The sequence below is a fragment of the Pan paniscus genome, chromosome 1 (assembly GCF_029289425.2).
Source record: "Pan paniscus chromosome 1, NHGRI_mPanPan1-v2.0_pri, whole genome shotgun sequence".
Lineage (NCBI taxonomy): Eukaryota > Metazoa > Chordata > Mammalia > Primates > Hominidae > Pan > Pan paniscus.
This window is the reverse complement of record NC_073249.2, coordinates 134,030,770-134,050,625: the sequence shown is the minus strand read 5'-3', so window position 1 is coordinate 134,050,625 and position 19,856 is coordinate 134,030,770. Positions and strand designations below refer to the sequence as shown.

The following is a 19,856-nucleotide window of genomic DNA, read 5'->3' as shown; positions in this document are numbered from 1 at the left end:
GGAAGATGTCAGTAGCAAAAGCTAAAGTCCTTGATAAGACAGTGATCTGTGAGTGAGTAGGTGAGGAATGAGGAAGGTGAGTGACAACATCAGAGGACATGAGTTTTAAGATAATGGGCAGGGGGAGGAATTAGAGAGGAGGGAGGAAGAATATCTTAAAAGAAGCATGGAAGAGCCCTCTCCTACCTCCCACTCCAGTGGTATGAGGGCGCTGGGAAGGCTGCAGGGACAACAGCATCCACAGGGATGAGCCAGGTTGGTGTTAGGACAAGAAGGTGCAGGAGATATTTAGAGAAGCGTTGGAGGATATAGAGGATTTTGCTGATGATAGACAGAGGGCACAGTGGAAAAGCCTCAAAAACTGGGGAGTCTTGAGAAGAGTTCAGAATAGGTGATGTGAAGAGCCTTGAGAGGGTCAGGTGGGAAGTGAGGGAGGCATGGTGGTCTGGTGTTTCTCACGGTAAAAGATATAAACAAGGATACCAAGGACAAAATTTGAACCAAATGAGAAGAAATGGTTATTCGGGTTTCCTTTTAGAGTCACCCAAGACTAAATGAAATTAATGTTTTATTTGAATGGAGAAAAGTAGTCTAGAAGATTTTCATTTCCAACTTAAGTTGCTTCCCTTGTCTTCACATGCCCCAGGACCCTGGCCCTCCAGGGCCCATCCTGAGGACCTTGCATACAGGTGGGTACGGTGAGCCCTTGTACCACTGAACTTGCAGTTTGGCTATAAATCCACTTGGATGAGTCCCAAGATGGATCCAAGCACGTTGGCCTTGGCAAATTTAGGCAAGATCCTTTCTGCCTCTGGTCTGATGTTCTCCTGAACTCTCACTGCAGAGGCCTGGCCATCCTTTATGTCATATACTGGACCTACTTTACAAACATCCAAATGTACTTGTGCTGGTGCCTGTTCTTATGGCACTTAAAAATTTAGGTTTTTCTAAGTAAAAGCTAGCTAATCCAAAACTAATTCATATGGTTGTGTTCAGAGGTGCTAATTTGTGGCCTCTTAGTCATCATATGTAATGTAACTTTGGCCTTCCAGAGACAAAGAAATTACTCCAGTGAGTTCCAGTACAGGAAAATCAAGATCGGTGGTCTTTGAACTTTCTTGTTTGCACATTCTCAAAAGAATTTTGAAAAAGATATGAATTATCTGATGTTTTATATCAACATCCAAAATTTTTATCATAAAATTAAACAATTGTAAAGGAAGTAATTTTCAGTTTTGTGTTGTAAATATTGGCATTTAAAAATAAAACTGTGACTGGGCGCGGTGGCTCATGCCTGTAATCCCAGCACTTTGGGAGGCCGAGGCAGGTGGATCACGAGGTCAGGAGTTCAAGACCAGCCTGGCCAAGATGGTGAAACCCCATCTCTACTAAAAAATACAAAAATTAGCTAGGCGTGGTGGCCGGTGCCTGTAATCCCAGCTACTCGGGAGGCTGAGGCAGAGAATTGCTTGAAATTGGGAGGCGGAGGTTGCAGTGAGCCGAGATCACACCACTGCACGCCAGCCTGGGCGACAGAGCGAGACTCCATCTAAAAAAAAAAACAAAAAAACCCCCAAAAACTGTCACACAACTCTTAAGTGTATCCAGTGGAATATATATAAATACCATACACCTTGATACCATTTAAAGAGTATCATCCTTTAAGTTACAAGATTATTTATTTAGCTATCAGAAATATAACATTGTTCCCTTTTCTTCTTCTTGAACTTTTATAATTCTGCTTCCCTCAAACAGTGTTATAGTTTTTTATTTTTATGCTTTCTAATTTATTTATTTATTTAATCTTGCTCTGTCACCTAGGCTGGAGTGCTGTGGTATGATCATAGCTCATCATAATCTAGAACTCCTGGGCTCAAGCAACCCTCCCATATGAGCCTCCCTAGTAACTAGGACTACAGATACATGGCACGGTGCCCAGTCTCTATTTTTCAACCTATCGTACTTCTCTGTATGATAGGTAATTTTAAAAATGTGATTTTAATGTTTTTTATTTTTATTTTTAAATTTATTGTAATTTTTGAATATGTAATATTTTCATCTGGTTCAAAAATAAAAACTAAATTAAAAGTAGTCATTGAGAAATTTTATTATTCTCCCTTGTCCTACCCCTCATAGGTAATCACTTTTATTAATTTTAAATTTATCCTTCCAGTGCCAATTTTTTATATAAATAAAAGCAAAATTGAATATGTATTTTTAAAATTTAATATATATTTGTTTCATTCCCCCTTTCTTACCTAACAAAAGTTACTTTATTACATTTTTTTAAAACTGCAGAATGGAAACCTATTAATTAGACTAATGAAAATGTACTAATTAGACCAACATCAAATCACACTCCTGATAAGAATCTTTCCCTTCTCTTTTGCCTTGACAGTAAGGTTAGATCACAGAATTCAACTGACATTCTTCAAGGACATTTCGGAAACCTGTGGTGTTTTCAGTGCTTTGAATTCAATACCAATGAGAACACAGGTTGCTAATGGCAGCCCTGGGCAGATTGTGTTTTGTTTCTTCCAATATTTACAAATTGGCACATTTTACATAAACATCTAGATTTCTGGCGCTTTTGAAAATTAGATCAGCTAACCAAGCCTCTCACACACACCAATGGTGGGCTGGTGTGACCTCTGTGTGGCACTTGTCCTGCGGTCTGCTACAGTCCCTCTCACTTCCTAGTTTTCTTGCTTCAGCCCTCAGCATTTATTTATCTTTCCCGTCTGGTCCCTGTAGGTATTTGACTTAGTGACCTCTGAGTTAAAATCATAGCAGTGACTTGGGAAAGTACACTTAAAGAGGAGCTTCTTTGAAGCTTCAGAATGGGAAGCAAGAAAGGAGCAAGTGAAGAGAATAGAGAAAGATTAGGCTCTGGATTAATGATTCCATTAAAAAGAACCTATGTTTTACCTGAAATTCCTCAGATAACAGGACAAGTGAATTCTTTCCATATACTGTGTAGTCTGTATTCACCTTCTCAGGCCACTAGATGGTGCAGGGTATTGATAAGCCAAGGTGGTGACTGAATTTGCACCCCAGGAAAAATGAAATCTATTGTGATTGAATCATGAGAACATAGACTGAAATGAGAGACAGAGCTCTTTTTTATCTTCTATGAAAAGGCCCATTGGACATTGGAATTTAAAAATACAGTGGTTCCCTAACTTTCTACTAACACTACCACCAAATATTAAGAATCTATTGTGTCCAAAATTTTATAAAATGCTGTTCAGAGTATGGAACAAAAGAAACTTATAAAGTAGGGCAGGTATTTTGTGTATCTGCTTTTAATATAGAATACAGTGCTTTAAAAAAAGAGGAAGAATGAAAAGAATTTGAAGGGAAATTATAATTTATTGTTATTTCCTTAACAGTTGGCCTAGAGAAGGTAATCCATAAACATTTCTTAAGAGAATAAAATAATGAATGAATAAGTGAGGCTTCCAAGAAGATAAGAAGTATAAAAATAAAATAGGTTTTAAAAAGAGCTTTTACCTTGAAAGCAGCGTTCAAAATCTGAAACAGTCATGAATGACAATCTTTATTTTGTTCTTTATTCTTATCAGTACATTCCCTGAAGAAGTGCTGGGTTTTTTTTGGAATAGTTCTTCAAGAAAATGAAACACCTATAATAATTTGGTGCTAAGATTTTGTCTGATTTACGGCATAACACTTTAATTCTGGATCTTGAAATTCCTCCTAATGAAAATGTTGCACTAAAAGACTTACGTTGAGAATTCACAGTGACTGCAGCAATAATGTCAGAAATGAACATCTTACGAGACCTATCACATGGAAGTTACTGAAGGAGTCACCTTATTGTGATGGGTTAGACTTCAGGAGGATATGAACTTGTCCTGAGACCATTTGATGACATTTTCAGTCTCTGACAATAGTCCCTGGGATTTTGTATAAACTGTCAATGGCATAATATACAGACTTTAAAAATATGGAATGCTTCACGAATTTGCATGTCATCCTTGTGCAGAAACCATGATACTCTTCTCTATATGGTTCCATTTTTAGTATATGAGCTGTCAAAGTGAGCATGACAATGTCATAATATTAAAATAGTATTTCACAATAGGGTTTCCCTACTCTCTTAATTTTGTGTATAAGAATATGCCATGTTCTCCACAGAAGAGGAAAATCAGGTAGAAACATAACGCAGCAAGAGATGACCTGGTGGCACTACAAGAGCACTGTTTACTGGGTGATTTCTAGTGCTTTCTTCCTTCTGATGACTAACCCTAAGCACTCCCCAATTTTCTTGAGCACAAGAATAACCATCCAAGTCCAGGAAACATTCGATTCTCTCAGATGACAGTAAAGGTTCTTAGAGAACCCAAATGTTTCCTTGCTGATCACCCCCAGTAAAATCCAGTTAGAACCAACAAGTTCAGAAAATGTAATAAGGATTCCAGACTTCTTGTGGAGCATATTCTTCATCTTTTCCTGAGTTTTTTTCCTGCTTTTCAATGTTTCTTTGTTGCATTATAGTGGTTAGGAGCTCTACAAGAACCACTGAAAACAGATAGGCTCTCTTTGTTTAGTTCTGCCACTTTTTAGCTGTATGACCTTGGGCCAGCTACTTAAAATCTCTATGCCTCAGTTTCATCTTCAGCAGCAAGAGGATTAAATGGGGTTATGTGTTATAAAGTGCTCAGCATGATGCTTAGCACAGAGTAGGCACTGGACTCATGTAGAAGTCTGAAAGAGTTGTCTAAAATGTCCTGCTATAAGGCCATATATGATTACTGTTTTGTTTTGTTTTTTTTTTTGAGACAGAGTTTTGCTCTGTTGCCCAGGCTGGGATGCAGGGGCTATATCTCGGCTCACTTCTACCTCTGCCTCCTGGGTTCAAGCAGTTCTCGTGTCTCAGCCTCTTGAGTAGCTGGGATTACAGGCGCCCACCACCATGCCCCGCTAATTGTTTTGTATTTTTAGTAGAGACAGGGTTTCACTATGCTGGCCAGGATGGTCTCAAACTCCTGACCTCTGGTGATCCGCTTCTCTCTGCCTCCCAAAGTGCTGGGATTAAAGGTGTGAGCTGCCACGCCCAGCCTGATTACTCTTGTTATTGAACAAATCAATGGAGAGCCAGCATCTTCAACAAACCTTCTCAAAAAGCTTTAGGTAAAAATTAATTTTTGAGTTATAGGGAAATGAGCTTTTCCACACAAATTAATTTTCTTAGTAAACAAAACTAGTCCCTTTAAGGCACCAACTCTTGTAAAACTGTTGACCATTGTTACATTAATAGAGATCTTTTTGAACTATGACACCCATGTCTCTGTTTTATGAAACTCTGTAATGAATATAATCTAACTATTTATTGATGCTGTAGGATTATACAATACAGAATCACATATCTGACATCTCAGAGTGGGCCAAGTATGGCCTGCTAATACCAGAGAGGAGAAGAGAACCAGCATTGAACACATCCGCTGGGATGGACTGGAACTTGGTGATGCTGATAGGGCCAACAGGTGTTCAAAATAGTTCCAGTTATCAGGTTATAGTTCGTGAAAGCAGTTGTCAGTGTTGGATTAGGCAGTAGCTGGATAGAGTCAAGCTGACACAGAATCAAGTACTTCAGAAGGAGAGACTCTGAAATTCAGGCCAGCAGGTTGGAGGTGGTAACTGGGAAGTCCGTTCAAAGACTGTCAGGGTCTATAGCCACCACCTGTATGAAGGCAAAATTTAATTTCCAGTTGCCCGCACAGCACAGTTATCTCTAGTTATAAGAATAAGGACTCACAGAAAGAGCTCAAAGTCACAGAGTATGTGGCTGGAGTTGGTTAAAAATCTTTCTCAGGCGGGGAAGGTTGGGTAACTTGCCCAAGGTCATACTGTGAAGGTGCACGCCCAGAATTCTATCACAGGCAAACTCCCTATCTGTCTCTGCTACTTCGCTCTATTCATTTTAAAATAAAACAAACATTTTACTATTTTGGCAAATGTAGAAATGACTGGATTTGTTTTTCTGATTCTAAGGAAAATTCCAACTATACAACTCCAGAGTCATATAATTCATTTTTGGAGGGACAAGAGTGAGTTACATATTTATCTATAAGAAAAATATGTTGTTGTTATAGAACTGATTACTATAGGGGTACCTTAAGAATTATCTGTCTTAAATTCCTACAACCTAAAATTAAACCTTTCAAAAGGAGCCAGTGAATCGCTATGAAAATAGCACAGTTCAATTAGATTTAAATTAAACACTGGTTTCAAATTTGGGATACTAAAAATAAATTATTATAACTGTGAATTTTAAATTATTCTACCTATTAAAAAACCTAAATCCATATATTCAAAATTTGATAATGAGCTAAAAACATTCAGTTCAAAGGAACTACATTTTCATGATATGAAAAACAGAACTTTGGAGCCATTGTGGCTCCGGCCGGTTGCACCGGCCCTCAGGCCCTCGGGGAGGCGAGGGTACGAGTTCGAGGCCAACCTGGTCCACATTGATTGAAAAAAAAAAAAAAATTAAAAAAAAAAAAAGAAAAACAGAACTTTTGTTCTTCCTCATCCTCGGACTCTCAAAAAAAAAACACAGAATATTATTAAGAAACAATGATCAGGCCAGGTGTGGTGGCTCATGCCTGTAAACCCAGCACTTTGGGAGGCCAAGGTGGGTGGACGGTGAGGTCAGGAGTTCAAGACCAGTCTGGCCAAGATAGTGAAACCCCGTCTCTACTAAAAATACAAAAAAAATTAGCCAGGCACAGTGGCAGCCGCCTGTAATCGCAGCTACTTGGGAGGCTAAGGCAGGAGAATCGCTCGAACCCCAGATGGCAGAGGTTGCAGTGAGCCGAGATCACACCACTGCATTCCAGCCTGGGTGACAGAGTGAGACACTGTCTCAAAAAAAAAAAAAAAAGCAATGATCTCTCAGGTTCTTACTTTAAATTATTCTTAGATGATTACTATTTTGTTACTTAAATTACCAACAATAAAAGGATTTCTATTTGAATTCAGGTATTTTTCACCTTGTATTCTCCATTATTGCCTTCCTGAGATTCAGTTCTAAAGAAGACTAAACTTGCCTCCACTCTAATCCTGCATTTCCTCTTTCCAAAAAGGCATTTCCTCTTGATTACTCCACTTCAAGCTCTAAATATATGTCAGTTCTGGGACTGTGAATGATGATGGTGCTTTGCAAAAACAGGTTTAAAAATATCAAATAGGTGAAGGAAGCTGCAAGTAGGGTCTTGGCCAGGCAATGGGCCAGCAAGATGGAAAAACAGGAGTCGAGTAAGACCCAAGAACCAAAGGGCAGGACAAATTAGTGACCTAGAAGCCAAAAGCAGGCAGAATTTAGAGTATGCCAGAAACTAGGCATGCAGATAGCAACAAAAGAGATCAGAAATCCCAAAAGAGAATGCTTTAGGAGACTAGGCATGCCACAAGTCAGGCAGGGTTAGGGACCCAGTGAGTAAAAGGGGTGGTCAGGAGGTAAGAGCGCAGTCTCAGCAAGAGGTAGGGGCAGCAGAAGTCAAGCACCCGTGCAAAGAAGCCTCCAAGGAGACCTTGATTCTCAGGCTAAACAGTGTCCTCCCTGGGACTGTCAGAAGAAGTAGAAAAAGACACCTAGTTGCCCAGGGAATATGAATTTGGACCGACCAGAGCAGGTCTTTCCTTTTCCTACTGTTAACAAATGATTTGGCTCCATGACTAGATAGCTGGCGAATTTTCTTCACTTTTGGATGCTTTTATCCTGACACTCTCTGCTGCTCTCTTCCTAGGTAATGTAGAGTTCTTAATCGGTACCCACAGATGCTGCACTGATTCAACTTGGCAAGAGACTTAGAGCGTCTCAGGACAAGTTGGAAACTGAAAATAGATTCTGCCCATTGACTCAGCAGGATTGGGGGGTTGCCTCTTAATAATCGCACACCTTAGAACTCGTCATGTCTAAGATGTCCTATTCCAGTGTGGTCTCATTTTGTTCCAAAGGTGGTTTTCTTTTTTAAAAACAGAAGTATTGACAGTTGGTCCCATGTTATATTTTTCCTCTTTACAGACTCTAACAAAGTTCTACAGATATGAAAGTCTGGTGACATTTCCCTTCTCTTTATAAAGTGTGGATTTCACAGAACCCACTCCCTGTCAAGGCCATCTGGGGAAGTAGAATCTTTTATCTCTCTAGGCAAAAGGGTTTATCTGTTTTACTTCCTTCTTTTAAGCTGAGGACCTTCTGAGATAGTTTCTTTAATAAGTAAATTACTTTCTTCTCCTGTCTCACCTGACTGTGTTGATAGCAGAAGTGAGGGCATTTTCTTAGAAGATAAGATTTCTTTTACATTGGGTTCATGAATGAGGATTGGGGGGTCCAGTCCCCACCTCCCCACCATGGGGCTGAAATGAAGAGCTGAAGGTCTCATAGGCAATTCTGGGCCACATTCAGTCTTGTTGAGACCTCTTTGGTGTGATTTGTATGAATTTGGATCAGATTACCTGAATTTGAATCCCAGTTATATGATTTTCTGGCTATATGACTTTGAATAAGTCATATACCTAATTTCTCTGGCTTTAGTTTTCTCATTTCTAAAATAGAAAAAAATAATATATCCCAACCTCGTTGTGCAGATTAAACAAAATAATATATCTGAAAGTGCCTTATGTATTGTCTGTAAGTATTCTGTGCATGTTAACAAAATCCTTAAGAAGGTAGGGCGGACAGTGCTCCCTGTAGGTTACCAATCATAGGACTATTTACACCTGAGGCTGTTCTTTCACAGTGCATTATTTTATTTATTTATTTTTATTTTATTTATTTATTTATTTATTTATTTATTTATTTATTTTTGAGATGGAGTCTCGCTCTATCACCCAGGCTGGAGTGCAGTGGTAGGATCTTGGCTCACCACAACCTCTGCCTCCCGGGTTCAAGCCATTCTCCTGCCTCTCAGCCTCCCAAGTAGCTGGGATTACAGGTGCGTGCCACCACACCTGGCTAATTTTTGCATTTTGAATAGAGACAGGGTTTCACCATGTTGGCCAGGCTGGTCTTGAACTCCTGACCTCGTGATCCACCTGCCTCGGCCTCCCAAAGTGCTGGGATTACAGGTGTGAGCCACTGCGCCTGGCCTATTTTTTTAATTAGAGAGGAAGTCTTGCTTTGTTGCCCAGGCTGGAGTGCAGTGATGTAATCATAGCTAGTGCAACCTCAAACTACTGGGCTCGAGTGATCCTTCTGCCTGGGCCTTCCAAAGTGCTAGGATTACAGGTGTGAGCCACCATGCCCAGCCCATAATTTGGTTTTTATTTTATTTTTTAATTTTATTTTGGGAGACAGGTTCTGACTATGTTGACTATGAGTGCAGTGGCTATTCACAGGTGCAATCCCACTACTGATCAGCATGGGAGTTTTGACCTGCTCTGTTTCTGACCTGGGCCAGTTCACTCCTCCTTAGGCAACCTGGTGGTCCCCTACTACTGGGAGGTCACCACACTGATGCCGAACTCAGTGTGGAGACCCAGTGACCACAGTGCACTACATCCCAGAACCCCTACACGCATGCTATCCTCCTGTCCTCTGTCCCCCGCCTCCCAAGTGGCTGGAACTACAGGCCTGACACTGCACCCCACTGATGTAGAAAACTCCCAAAAGGCCCTTTTTCTGTAGCCTTCCTCCTGAGTAAGTGGAAATTTCCAATATGCTGTTCCCTAGAGAAAGTTTAGCTCAAATTTGTTTGTAGGTTTGTTGTTGTTGTTGTTGTTGTTGTTGTTTTAGAGGGAGTCTCGCTCTGCCGCCCAGGCTGGAGTGCAGTGGCGTGATCTCCGCCAGGCTGGAGTGCAGTGGTGCGATGGGCTCACTGCAAGCTCCGCCTCCCGGGTTCACGCCATTCTCCTGCCTCAGCCTCCCGAGTAGCTGGGACTACAGGCGCCCGCCATCATGCCCAGCTAATTTTTTTTTGTATTTTTTTTTTTTTTTTTTGAGACGGAGTCTCGCTCTGTCGCCCAGGCTGGAGTGCAGTGGCACGATCTCGGCTCACTGCAAGCTCCGCCTCCCGGGTTCACGCCATTCTCCTGCCTCAGCCTCCCGAGTAGCTGGGACTACAGGCGCCCGCTACCACGCCCGGCTAATTTTTTGTATTTTTAGTAGAGACAGGGTTTCACCGTGTTAGCCAGGATGGTCTCGATCTCCTGACCTCGTGATCCGCCCATCTCGGCCTCCCGAAGTGCTGGGATTACAGGCATAAGCCACCGCGCCTGGCCGTTTGTTTGTAGCTTTAATGGTAGCTCAGTAGGTAGTTCAGCATCACCGTGTGCTTAAGGAACAGAGCTTTTCACCCTAGAAAACAGTCTTTGGAAGGTTGAGTTATTTATCATAGCTGATGTGGTTTGTCATTTGAAACAGTTCAGTGGTTTAGTGGCACCTGTCTTCTGCCCACCCTCAGCTAATGCCACTGTCCCTCAAATATTCTGCGTTTAGCCACAGGGCTCTTCTTTCAGTTCCTCCAGTGCCTATATGCCCTCCTGTCACATGGCTCATGCACATGCTGTTCCCACTTCCCAAAATGCTTCTTGCCTCTCCCCATCCTCTACCAAACTTCTAATTATCCTGCAGATCTCAATTCAGAGAAGTCTTCCCTGACTTCCAAGAAAAGTTCTGATGCCTCTGCAGTCCAACCCACTCATCATCATTGATAATTGCCTGTAACTATATTTATGTGATTATTTGATTGATGTCTGTCTTCACTTCTAGATAATAAACTCTATGAGGACACAGGCCATGTTCATTTCTGTTTATCATTGTTATCTGCAGAACCCAGCTGGATGCCTGGTACAAAGGAAACTTATTACAGATATTTAAATAAATGAATGAATTTCCCAGTGGCCAGGGAAAAACAAAGCTATTACAATACTCACAGTGTCTGTAAGATAAAAGAGGACCAGATACTTTCGAACAGAAACCAGCTTTGCTTGTGTTATTGTGATATGTAGACAATGTTCTTGTAGGGGAGAAAAAATATCTTTTCCTTCTACCCATCTTAGGTTCATTGGCTGGGACCAGTGGAACGAGAGAGATTAACAAGAGAAAAAGCACACAAATTTATTTAATATAAGTTTTACATGACACAGGTGACTTCATAAGGAAATGAGAGCTGAAGAAGCGGTTGAGAGTTTTTATGCTACGTTTGATGAAGAGTAAAGCGTCATGGAGAAATGTGAAAGGATAATGAAAAAGCATGAGCTAGCTAAGTGTAATAAACTGGGAGATGGCATGGCCTGTTCACCCAGATTCCCTTTGGTGTTCCTGTGTCAATGGAGATAGGGATGCTCCTTTTCTCCAAGTATGGGAGGGCATCTCTCACATGAGGATCTTATGACTTGCTTCAAGGGAAGGCCAGAATATCCTTCCTGTACATGTTGTTTCTCAAATTCCTTCAGCTTAAAATATTCAGTATGCCAAGTTGCCATATTTTGGAATAGTGTGTGGTGGTTTTTTTTTTTTTTAGAGACAAATTCTCACTATGTTACCCAGGCTGGACTTCAACTCCTGGGTTCAAGCAATTCTCCCACCTCAGCCTCCCCAAGTAGCGGGGATTCCAGGTGCATACCACTGTGCCCAACTCTGTAGTGTGTTCCATCATTCTCAACAATTATCCTACAGTTTATACAATGGTGAATGTAATGTATTTCTTTTGTTGTTGTTCTTCTTTTTTAATTTTGAGACAGAGTCTCACTCTGTTGCCCAGGCTGGAGTGCAGTGGCATGATCTCGGCTCACTGCAACCTCTGCCTCCCGGGTTCAAGTGATTCTCCTGCCTCGGCCTCCCCAGTAGCTGGGACTATAGTCAGGTAGAGATGGGGTTTCACCATGTTGCCCAGGCTGGTCTCGAACTCCCAGGCTCCCACGTGCCACCACACCTGACTAATTTTTGTATTTTTAGTAGAGACAGGGTTTTGCCACGTTGGCCAGGCTGGTCTCAAACTCCTGACCTCAGGTGATCTGCCTGCCTCAGCCTCCCAAAGTGTTGGAATTATGGGTGTGAGCCACAGTGCCTGGCCATGTATTTCTTAAAACACCTCTCAGTATAGATTCAAGGACAAATGCTAAATGTAGGTCAGCAAAGGGCCAAGTCATGGGGAAGGTGGGTATTGATATTGAGACAATGTAATCCAAGAAATCTCTCCAAGGATCTATCTCCAAGCCTGACAAAATTTGGGATGACTATGGAATGAGCCCATCCTATCAGGCAGTTCTCCTCAACATGATCTTTACAAGTAAACGTTTGCTAATAATTCAACACCAGATAATTCAAGATTATATTTTCTGAGAACTTGAAGTGTGGAAGTTCCAAGGTGTAGTAAAGCATAATTAACTGAGAATTGATGCCCTTTCTGAAAGGAAAGCACCTAACCAGTATGCATACTTAAATAGCCACCCAACTTCCCCATGGGGGTGAACCGGAAAATGCAGGGCAAAGATTTTCTTTAGATTATATTTTTGGGTTCATTCTAACATATACACAATGAGCATGTAACATGAATTCTCAGCCGGAAGTAAAAGAGTTTTAATTATGAAAGTAATAATCACTCGTAAATTATTCAAACACACAGAAAGCCCTCCTACTCCCATCCTCCCTATTCTTGCTCCTTCTTGGTAACCTCAAGGATGGTTTCTTGTGTCTCCTTCTAGACCTTTGTCTATGTGTATCTTTAAGGAAATCCCCTCGGGGGGGGCCATGATATCCCTAATATTGTTACTTAATGATTCTGTTTTTCCACAGAGCAGGTGAGATGAGCAGGCCATAACTATTGTCTATTATTCTTCAGCAAGGTACAGCAAGATCCGTGTGGTCCTGCCAAGAAGATGGGGCTCATAATCTGCAATAAAGTAGAATTTCTTTTTTTTCTTTCTTTTTTTTTTGAGATGGAGTCTCACTCTGTCGCCCAGACTGGAGTGCAGTGGTGCGATCTCGGCTCACTGCAAGCTCCGCCTCCCGGGTTCACACCATTCTCCTGCCTCAGCCTCCTGAGTAGCTGGGACTACAGGCGTCCGCCACCAAACCCGGCTAATTTCTTTTGTATTTTTAGTAGAGACGGGGTTTCACCATGTTACCTAGGATGGTCTCGATCTCCTGACCTCATGATCCGCCCGCCTTGGCCTCCCAAAGTGCTGGGATTACAGGCGTGAGCCACCGTGCCCGGCCAATAAAGGAGAATTTCTGGAGCATCTGTAAATTCTCTACTTTAAGCTGCTTCAAATAGAAAGCAGCCCTGCTTTTTGTGTTTCTACAAAAGACTGGGCAGAAACCTGCCTGTCCTTCAGGGTCCCAAATGAGGTAAGAGGCCAAAGTTGGCCATCACCATGGGGGGTCACAATTTATGCCCTGAAAGAATTAATGGAAGGCATCAGAACATTTCGTCTTGGAGCATTTGTTCACTCAGTTTGGTGGAGGTTGAGCAGAAGTAGAGATGTTCCTCCTGTTGATTGATGCTCATTGCCTAGTGAGCAGATCCCACTGTGGGGCCCAGTCCTCTTCAGATCACTGAGCAAGCCCACCTTCAGGCAGAAGGGCAGGGGTAATTGTGGTGGGTATCAAGACATTGCCAGGTCTAACTGCAAAGCAACCCCCACCCTCACTAAAAATAGACGTGTGTGTGTGTGGGTGTGTATGTGTGTATTTTAAATTAAACAAACCCCCCCCAAAACCCTCATAACACTCTCTATGTATCTTTCAATTTTCATCTCCTGACTTCTTTAAAAAATGAAAATAGAGTCCTACTCTGAGAGATGAGGAATCCCCAATTTTGGCAGATTCTATATATGTGTATTGTTTAAATAAAGGAAAGTAAATGAAATTATATTCTATATTTCATTCTATAATTTGTTCTTTTCATTTTACGCTATATTACCTATATGCTACCACCTAAATTCATTCTTTTTTTTTTTTTTTGAGATGGAGTCTTGCTCTGTCAGTGCAATGGTGCAATCTTGGCTCACTGCAACCAACCCTCCTGGATTCAAGCAATCCTCCTGCCTCAGCCTCCTGAATAGCTCAGATTACAGGCATGCATCACGACACCCAGCTCATTTTTGTATTTTTAGTAGAGATGGGGTTTCACTATGTTGGCCAGGTTGGTCTTGAACTCCTGACCTCAGGTGATCAGCCAGTCTTGGTCATTCTATTTTTTATAACAGTTTTATAATAAATATAGGGCCGTAGTTATAAAGGATCTTGTTATAAAATTATTATAAAAATGTACCATCACATGAATGCACCACAAATTACTGAAGCTTTTTTATTAACAAATATTTTACATTGACTCCAATTTTCACTTGTTCAAATCATGTTTTAGTGAATATTCTTTTGTGTATCCCCTTAAACTCTAGAGTGCAGTTTCTTAGAAATAAAATTGTTGGTCAAAAGATACATGCATTTTAAATTGTGGTAGTTATAGGTAGACTATCCCTTATGTGAAATACTTGGTAATAGAAGTGTTTCAGATTTTGGATTGTTTAGTATTTGCATGTATTTATCAATTGAACATCCCTAACCTGAAAATCCAAAATCTGAAGTGCTCCAATCAACATTTCCTTTGAGAATGACCTATAAGCTTCATGTCAATGCGCAAAAACATTTCAGATTTTGGAGCATTTTAGATTTCAAATTTTTAGATTATGGAAGCTCAACCTATATTAGAAAATTTTTCTCTACAAACATGGTACCAATTTATATTCTCACAATAGTATATTACAATATATGTATCCTCCTTTTGTTTTTTGTTTTTGTTTTTGTTTTTGTTTTGAGTCAAGGCCTTACTCTATCACCCAGGCTGGAATGCAGTGGCCCTATCACAACTCACTGCAGCCTCAACCTACTGGGCTCAAGTGATCTTCCTGCCTTAGCCCTTCGGGCAACTGGGACTACAGGCATGTGTCACCACTCCTGGCGGTTTTGTATTTTTTTGTAGAGATGGGGTTTCACCATGTTGCCCAGGCTAGTCTCGAACTCCCGGGCTCAAGCTATCTGCCCACCTTGGCCTCGCTAAGTGCCAGGATGACAGGCATGAGCCACCACACCCAGCCAGCCTCCTTTTGTTTTAATAATTATTTTCCTAATTAGAACTCAGAGTGTGAATCTTTTTTATATGTGCACTATTTATTATTTCTTCTCATGTGATTTGCTGTGAATGTAGTGTTAATTCTTTAGTTAAATTGGCCCTGTAAGATGCTGCTCAAGGACCAAAACTAGCCCCTAAGTTTTCTCTTTTATTGACAACTGGGGACATATTAGGCACAGGCATGCTTTGTTTTATTGCACTTTGCAGATACTGTGATTTTTACAAGTTGAAGGTTTGTGGCAACTCTGTGTTGAGCAAGTCTGCCAGCACAATGCTTCTAACGTCATGTGCTCACTTTGTGTCTCTGTGTCACATTTTGGTAATTCAGGCAATATTTCAAGCTTTTTCATTATTATTATATCTGTTACGGTGACCAGTGATCTTTTACAGTGCTATTGTTATTGTTTTGGGACACCATGAACCGTACCCATATAAGACAGAGACCTTCATCCAAAAATGTTATGTGTGGTCTGACTGCTCCACTAACTGGCCATTCCCCTGTCTGTCTCTCTCTCTTAGGGCCTCTCTATTCCCTGAGGCACAACAATATTGGAATTAGGTGAATTAATAACTCTAGAATGACCTATAAGTGTTCAAGTGAAAGGAAGAGTCACAGGTCTTTCACTTTAAATCAAAAACTAGAAATGATTAAGCTTAGTGAGGAAGTAATGTCAAAGGCTGAGATAGGCTGTAAGCTCAGCCTCTTGCACAAACAGTTAGCCAAGTTGTAAACGCAAAGGAAAAGTTCTTGAAGGAAGTTAAAAGTGCTACTCCAGTGAACACATGAATGGTAAGAAAGTAGAACAGTCTTATTGCTGATATGGAGAAAACTCTAGTGATCTGGATGGAAGATTAAATCAGCTAAAGCCTAATCCAGAGCAAGGTTCTAACTCTCTTCCATTCTATGAAGGGTGAGAGAGATGAGAAAGCTCCAGAAGAAAAGTTAACAGAGGTTAGTTCATGAGGTTTGTGAGGTTTAAAGATGCCACCTCCATCATGTAAAAGCACAAGGTGGAGCCGTAACCACTGACGTAGAAGCTGAGCAAGTTATCTAGAAGATCTAGCAAAGATCTAAGACTACACAAAACAACAGATTTTCTTTTCTTTTCTTTTCTTTTGAGACGGAGTTTCACTCTTGTTGCCCAGGCTGGAGTGCAGTGGCGCAATCTCAGTTCACTCCAACCTCCACCTCCCAGGTTCAAGTGATCCTTTCACCTTAGCCTCCTGAGTAGCTGGAATTACAGGCTTGAGCCACCACACCCAGCTAATTTTTGTATTTTTCATAGAGACAGGGTTTTGCCATGTTGCCCAGGCTGGTCTTGAACTCCTGGCCTCAAGTGATCCACCCACCTCAGTCTCCCAAAGTGCTGGGATTAGCGGCATGACCCACGGTGCCCAGCCCAAATTTTCTTTTCTCTTCTTTCTTTCTTTTTTCTTTTTCTTTTCTTTTCTTTTCTTTCTTTCTTTTTTTTTTTTTTGAGACAGAGTCTCCCTCTCTCGCCCAGGCTGGAGTACAGTGGTGCAATTATGGCTTACGGCAGCCTCAACTTCCTGGGCTCAGGTGATCCTCCCATCTCAGCCTCATAAGTAACCGGGATTATAGGCCCGTGCCATTATGCTTGGCTAATTTTTGCATTTTTTTGTAGAGACAGGGTTTCGCCATGTTGCCCAGGCTGGTCTTAAACAACTGGACTCAAGCGATCTGTCGGCCTTGGCCTCCCAAAGTTCTGGGATTACAGGCGTGAACCACCACGGCTAGCCAACAACAGATTATCAGGGTAGGCAGAACAGTCTTACATTGGGAAAGATGTCACCTAGGACTTTAATAGATAGAGAGAAGTCAATGCCTGACTTCAAATCTTCAAAAAACAGGCTGACTGTCTTGTTAGGGGCTAATGCAGCTGGTGACTTTAAGTTGAAGCCAATGCTTATCTACCAGCCTGAAAATTCTAGGGCAATTAAGAATTATGCCAAATCTACTCTATCTGTGCCCTGTAAATGGAACAACAAAACCTGGATGACAGCACATATGATTACAACCTGGTTTACTAAATATTTTAAGCCCACTGTTGAGACCTACTGCTAAGAAAAAAATATTATTTTAAAAATATTACTGCTCTTGACAATGCACCTGGTCTCCCAAGACTTCTGATGAAGATGTACAAGGAGATGAATGTTTTCATGCCTGCTTACAACATTCATTCTGCAGCCCATGGATCAAGAAGTAACTTGGGGCCGGGTGCAGTGGCTCGCTCCTGTAATCCCAGCACTTTGGAAAGCCAAGGCAGGCAGATTACTTGAGCCCGGGAGCTCAAGACCAGCCTGGGCAACATGGCAAAAAGCTATCTCTACAAAAAATACAAAAATTAGCCAGAAGTGGTGGTGTGCACCTGTAGTCCCAGCTGCCAGGGAGGCTGAGGATCACCTGAGCCTGGGAGGTCAAGGCTGAGCTGAGATCATACCACTGCACTCCAGCCTGAGTGACAGAGTGAGACACCGTCTCAAAAAAAAAAAAAAGTAATTTTGATTTACTTCAAAATTTTCAGTCTTATTTAAGAAATACATTTCATAAGGCAATAGCTGCCGTAGATGGTGATTCCTCTGACAGATTTGGACAAGTAAATAGAAAACCTTCTGGAAGGGATTCACCATTCTAGATGCCATTAGGAACATTCATAAGTCAGATCCGGTGGCATGCACCTAGCTACTCAGGAGGCTAAGGCAGGAGGATTACTTTAAGCCAGGAGTTCAAGGCTGCAGTGTGCCATGATTGTGCCTGTGAATAGCCGCTGTACTCCAGCCTGGGAAACCTAGTGAGACCCTATCTCTAAAAAAATATGTGATTCATGGGAGGAGGTCAAAATATCAACATTAACAGGAGTTTGGAAGAAGTTGATCCAACCCCCACAACTGACTTTGAGGGGTTCAAGACTTCAGTGAAGGAAGTGACTGCAGATGTGGAAAAAGCAAGAGAACTAGAATTAGAAGTGGAGGCCAGGCATGGTGGCTCATGCCTGTAATCCCAGCACTTTGGGAGGCCGAGGTGGGCAGATCACTTGAGGTCGGGAGTTCAAGACCAGCCTGACCAACATGGATAAACCCCATCTCTACTAAAAACACAAAATTAGCCAGGCATGGTGGTGCATGCCTGTAATCCCAGCTACTCGGGAGGCTGAGGCAGGAGAATCGCTTGAACCTGGGAGGTGGAGGTTGCGGTGAGCCGAGTTCGTGCCATTGCACTCCAGCCTAGGGAACAAGAGTGAAATTCTATCTCAAAAAAAAAAAAAAAAGTGGAGCCTGAAGATGGGACTGAATTGCTGCAATCTCATAATCGAACTTGAACCGATGAGGAGTTGCTTCTTGTGGATGAGCAAAGAAAGTAGTTTCTCAAGATGGAATCTACTCCTGGTGAAGATGCTGTGAACATTGTTGAAATGACAACAAAGGATTTAGGTATTACATAAACATCATTGATAAAACAGCAGCAGGGTTTGGGAGGATTGGCTCCAATTTTGAAAGAAGTTCTACTATGGATAAAGTGCTATCAAGCAACATCGCATGCTAGAGAAATCTTTCATGAAAGGTAGAGTCAATTCAGGTGACAAACATCATTGTTGTCTTATTTTAAGAAATTGGGGCCGGGTGCGGTGGCTCACGTCTGTAATCCCAGCACTTTGGGAGGCTGAGGCGGGTGGATCGCTTGAGGCCAGGAGTTCGAGACCAGCCTGGACAACATGGCGAAACCCTGTCTCTACTAAAAATACAAAAATTAGCTGGGCATGGTGGCAGGCGCCTGTAATCCCAGCTACTTATGAGACTGAAGCACGAGAATCGCTTGAACCTAGGAGGTAGAAGTCGCAGTGAACCAAGATGGCACCACTGCACTCCAGCCTGGGTGACAGAGCAAAACTTTGTCTCAAAAAAAGAAAAAAAAAGAATAGAGACAGCATTTCCTAAGTCTGCCTGCCTGACTATCATCTTACCAACCCTAAACTGCCTAGATTTATGGAAGGGAAAAGTTAAACTTTTAACTTATCTAAGCTCCTACTGTGTTGAATTTGCTGTCACTTGCAGCCAACACAAATCCTAAATGATACAGAAGGTGCTATTACACCAGAAGAAGGAAAAATTTCCGGGTAAACAAAAAATCCAAATGTCTCTGCACAGATTTTGTTAATAACTTTTCAAAAATCTCCCATTAGTTATCTACAAGGTGAATTTTCTCACTTCCTTTAAGTTCTTGCCAAACTATCACTTTTGTCTTTAAACACTTTCATCGAGATATAATTGATATACAATAAACTGCATGTATTTGAAGTGTACAATTTGGTAAGTTTTGACATATGTATATACTGTCAAGCAATCACCACACAAGATAGGGGATATATTCATCACCCACACAAGTTTCCTGTATCCCTGTCCTTCTGCCCCTCTCTAGCCACCACTCCCCAGGTAATCATTTATCTATTTTCATCACTATAGATGACTTTCCATCTTCTAGAGTTTTATATAAATGAAATACTACAGTGTGCCTTATTTTTTTCTAGATTCTTTCACTCAGTGTAATTATTTTGAGATTCATCCATGCTGTTGTGTATATAAATAGTTCATTGTTATTTACTGTAAGTAGTGTGCCTTTGTTTGGATAGATTGCAGTTTGTCTATTCACACATTAATAGACATTTGGATTGCTCCAGTTTTTTGCTATTACAAAGAACTCTGCTATGAATGTTAATGTACAAGTATTTA

The 19,856-nt window shown here is 41.4% G+C and overlaps 1 non-coding gene across 1 annotated transcript; it reads right to left on the bottom strand.

Annotated features, from left to right (window-relative positions):
- Positions 1–3,961: 3,961 nt before the first annotated feature.
- On the bottom strand, positions 3,962–4,068 carry LOC112438324 (U6 spliceosomal RNA). Its single transcript, XR_003026777.1, has one exon. It is a non-coding gene; the product is annotated as a U6 spliceosomal RNA (small nuclear RNA).
- Positions 4,069–19,856: the final 15,788 nt, after the last annotated feature.